This window comes from Montipora capricornis, chromosome 12, assembly GCF_036669925.1.
Source record: "Montipora capricornis isolate CH-2021 chromosome 12, ASM3666992v2, whole genome shotgun sequence".
In the NCBI taxonomy this organism is placed as follows: Eukaryota; Metazoa; Cnidaria; class Anthozoa; order Scleractinia; family Acroporidae; genus Montipora; species Montipora capricornis.
In genome coordinates this window covers 1682963-1687962 of record NC_090894.1, presented here as the reverse complement: position 1 = coordinate 1687962, position 5000 = coordinate 1682963, and the positions used below count along the sequence as shown (strand labels likewise).

The window sequence follows — 5000 nt, the reverse complement described above, 5'->3', positions numbered from 1 at the left end:
ACTCTCAGAACCTAATCTACAGCACATGTAGTAAGACTCAAGGCTTGCTGAAAGAGCAAGGAAGGAAATTTAACAGAATCAAATTAGCCTCATGTCTGAACAATCGCTTTCTCTTCAGTAAAAGACATAACACAGTGACTATTAAGACTGTATTTGTGGATTACATCATTTCATCAGGGATCCCCCTGTTTTATCCTTTATACATGTAGTTTTGCCAAAAAGGGCAAAGCATGATTAAAGTAAAATATTTTCAACTTTGGAAAAAGATTTTCTTCCCAGTACCTCTGATTAAAGTAAATCTTCTGAACATTTACACTGTGTGAACCTGAGAGGTGAACAACAAAATCACACCATGGAAGCCCAGTGATAGCTAGCTGCCCTCGTACCTGGTCGTAGTAACCACTTTTATCATTTTCTTTCAGTTTTGGCTTTCCATCAACCATATGAAGGAAAAAGTTTGAATCTGCACATGCTTCCTCCATTGTGTAGTTTCTCCATGCTCCATGTATAAGGATTTTTTATTTCCATTAAACCAAATGGATCCTTTTCAGTGGGGTCATAAACTTTCCCATCAGGAGAGGCCCCAAGGTAGGGAAAAGAGGGGTTTATCACCAGGCCAGCATCATACACAATGAACTTCTTGCACTTCTTTTGCATTTTTCTGCTGTAAAGAGACCTGGTAGTAAGTTCCTGTTGCCTTCCATGACGAATAGATGACACATTGGATAAATCCTTTGGTATAAATATGTTCCTCAGAAAAGCCTCAGTGGGAGGTCTTTTTCTCTTTGTTACTTTTCCAAAATTAGATGCCATTAATCTCATGCTTCGTTGAACCATCCACTCTGGCTCCAATGATTGCCGCACAGTTTTCTTTTCGATTTCATGAGATTTTGCCAAGTCAGTGGTTACATTTTTAAGGATGTCAATCTGAGGCTGATCAAGAATAGGCGGGGTAAAGGTGTCATTTGAATTGGGGAATGGTAGGTCAGGAAAATGCTGAATTCTTGAATCCGTGTTTACAACCATTTTTCCCACTGGTCTGTCTACATTAAATATAGTTTGTGATTTTTTGTTGTCAAAAAGTTGATACCCAAGATAAGATCCAAGCGGTACATTTCCCATTACAGTATTGATGATTGAGGATGCCTCTTGGTCACTCAATAAGTATGAGAAAGGAGGTGGTTTCTCAGTGTTGGAAAGTCTACTGCATAGATTTAACACTGTTTCTGGTTTCCAATCCATCTTTTTTATCTTTCTGGACCTTGCATCATACAATTTGCAACTTACTGGTGGTCGTTTCCTTTTGCCAACTTGGTCGGTGCTAGCATGTGCAAAGTTGCATTTCATTACAGGTTCAGACTCTATTCTATCCCCTCGTGGGACACTCCAAACTTGAGGTAAGCTAGTGCATGTCTTATCTGCAGGAATTTCCCTCAGATCAAGAAGACTCCAATGACTTGACAGGAACAATAGGCCAAACATGTGGTGACAATGCCCACCAGCTATACCAGAAATAAAATAAAAACTTGATGGTACCGCAACAGAACAGGCTCATTTTGACATGACTCTTTTATTGAGCTAACATCAACTATTCTCTGCCAAAATTTTCAATACTTTCTGCTTTCGCGATCACCAAGGTATCAAGGCTTAATAACATATTTTATTTTATTCTTACCCGGGTTTACAGGAACAAGAAGTTTGCACTAATTTTGCGAGCCCGTCGTCAGCACATTCACATTTGAGAAACAACTTGTGGGGTTCCTCGTTCTTACGTTGACTTCTGTAGCACATTCCTTTTACAGATGCCTTATCAGCTCGTTGATCGTACGCAATATAACTCTCGGTAAAAAAATTTGTAACCTTGAGAATCAATATCCTTTTTACCGCAACCCTCTAAGTGCTTTTGAATTTGTTCAGTAGTGAACTTTGGCAGAAGACGAAGATTTTTTGTCCAAACTAAATCGTTTTCACCACGAGCGCCACTTTGAGACGCCATGCTTGTTGAGATTGTTTACCCAATACAGACCACGTGACCTCTGCGCGAATTAGGTCTATTTGCTTAAATTAAGGAAGATTGTTTAGTCAGCATTTGCTCGATTGTGCTATGATAATTAATTAGCATGGCATGAAAACGAATTGAATGCTATGGCTAATGGGAGTCTCAGCCTGAATGGAATTAGCTTGAGCAAGATTGTTTAGTCAGCATCTGCTTGATTGTGCTCTGATATCTGACTGATTTTTGAAAAACGTGGCTGCTCAGATTTTCATTTGAAAACAGGCAAAGTCTGTTTTCAAGCCATTGGGGCGGTCTTAGAACCAAGGGGGTCGGGGGGCCCGTCAAGAGATGCCTATACAAAGTCTAGATGCTCTAATCTATGATTTTACAACCAAGGCACAAACTCTAACTCGGGATAATCCCCCCCTTCCCCCCCCCCCCCCTCCTAAACTAACTTTGGTTTGCTCTTATAAGTGCAAACTAACATAATTTGACGTCAGTATTTATGTGACACTGCTTGGCAGAAATTGACCGCCAACAACTTTGAAATTACCAAGAACCCATCTCTTATATAGGACTTATAATTAGTGAAAGTCTGAAAATATCTTAGCTTGATCCTTCAGGTGCCACAGGAATCCCCATGAAAGGACCAGTAAAATAATTATAGTCAGTCGTTAGACATGAGTAAGCTCTAGAAGTTGCATTGTCGAGGCTGGGGTGGAGTTTGACCCTAGCTGCATTCATAGCTGTGAATAGAAAGAACTTTGTTGTGCATCTGAAGGTGCTAGGTTACAGCATTAATGGGTAGCGTTTTGAAAATCCAGACAGAAATTAGCATGAAATGAAAACGAATTGAGTTCTATGGCCAATTAGAACCTTAACCTGAATGGTCGATTGTGCTGTGATATGAATACAACTGAATTTTTGAAAATGGTTAAAAATGTTTTTAGGCCGGGTTACTCTTTTTTGCTTCTTTTACATTTGTTTCCTTTTATATTTGTTGTTTTTTTTTTCCCACCCTCTTTTTTATGACTCGTGTTGTGCAGGTCATGCATGTTGAAAAAAGTAACAACTGTATATCTAGTGGAAAGGCATAATTTGTGGAGCCAAGGATGGGTTTTGTAGGTGTAAGGACTTTAACACATGTTAACACATGTTAACACAATGTAAGTCTTCTTCAGGGAGAGTTTGGCTGTCGGAATAAAATTGGCATTGGTCGTCGTTGTAGTTCCACAACAGCTCCGTGGTCTGGGCAATATCGTGCAATGCGACAAAAAATACTCTAGGGTTGTTAGAGTGCTTATTTGTGACGAAGGGCTTAACATTGGCGTGGTTCAGCGAATGATTCATAGTTGAACCCCATGTCAAGGAGCTTCTCGGTTTGTCTTCAAATGGATCAATTCTGCAAGGAAATGGAATTGTCTTTTTAGAGGCGGAATATTGAAAAAAAGGTAATTTCACCATTTAGTGTGTAAAATTGACAGTCTACCACATCCACCCTTTCTACTAAAGCGGGTAATAGTGCGTTTTTCCTCCAGTGACAATATCGTACTGCCGGTGTATATCTGTGAATATGGCAAGTAGTTGTCAAGTATAAAAAAAGAGTGGGTGGCGATCATGAATGTTTGAAGCGTATGAAACTTGTAAAGTCAAGCAAGATCAGCGAGCTCTGTACAAGGAAGTTATTCAAAACACTTTTAGTTGAAAGCGACAAAATACAATTGTCGTTGCTTGATTGGCACATGATATATCAACTTGTACTGTAGGTTAATTTGTTCATTTCGTTCTCCACAACTGTTGTGGTTTAACAGAAAAAGTGTAATTTATGAGTGCTATTAAAGCCTATCCTTTTTTTTTTAACTAGGCATTGCGGGAGCCATTTTGGTGTCCTCTGGAAAAAGATGCCAGTAGCCACCCATTGAATCAAGTAAGCCACTTAACCGTCTGTTTGTTCTCTGGACAAAGGGGCGGCGCTATTCATTATGATAATTTTAGACAGAGGACAACGAGCCTAATGTTGATAATAATGCGGCAAAAATGAACGTGCCTACATTTCATCCAATACAACTGTGAGTCAATGACATCTATTTACGAAAACTCACGCAATTTGTAGTGCCTCACTCTCGATGACCATTAGGGTGCAAGGCCTTTCTTTTATTCTTGGAAAAAAGAATTGTAATTATGTAATTGTGGAAATAGTCATTAAAAAGAAAAAGAAAAAAAATTATGGTGCAAGGCCTGCCCTGCTCCCTGTACAATGCTTCACGCCTCTCAGCCTCGTCAAGTGAAATGCGCTCTCCCTTTCGCAAATGATTTCGCATTTTTCTATGTCTCGTGAGGCAAAGGCCCAAGTTCCCGCTCCCCGAGGATCACTGGGTACATCATGTAACTAAAATACAATTTAGCAGTTTTGTAAGTAAAATAATTATTTTTAATTGACAAGTATTTGTGCCTTGGGAAAGCAAATAGCAAAATACTTACTTACTTACTTCCGCCCAATCAGAAAATTATAATTTAATTCGCTCTGGAACTCGTCCGTTAAAGACACTTTCCCAGGGGCTCTTCTCGCCTTACTTGAATACTATACGCCAGTCGAGATTCACGTCCCGTCTGGACTGACTTGCCCCTGGGTCTCCGAGGATGAGAACCTCATATAGTGAAGTCAGATTGTGATCCGTTATATCAAGCGGTAAATACCACATCTACGGTCGCCAGTTTATTTCAACGAAAACATTTTATTGCAACGAAAATCTGGATCGCAAAGGGACCCGCAAAATCAAAATGCTTGGTCAAAACACCGAAGAGCCGACTATGAATACATCAGAACTGCAAGGGAAGGTAATGTCGTCTCTTAGCATTCCGCTTTTCAAAGTACCGTCGCGAATTAACCTTGGTATTTCTGTTGCAAGGGCCAGACATGACCAAGCAATGCCATCGGCCTTTTTCAGCGTCACAAATACCTGTCTGTCTATAAGAAATTAAATTAGCACGTCAGCGTACGCGT

The 5000-nt window shown here is 39.9% G+C and overlaps 1 pseudogene; it reads right to left on the bottom strand.

The window, feature by feature from the left end:
- Window positions 1-527: 527 nt before the first annotated feature.
- Window positions 528-1347, bottom strand: LOC138026788 (uncharacterized; annotated as a pseudogene).
- Window positions 1348-5000: the final 3653 nt, after the last annotated feature.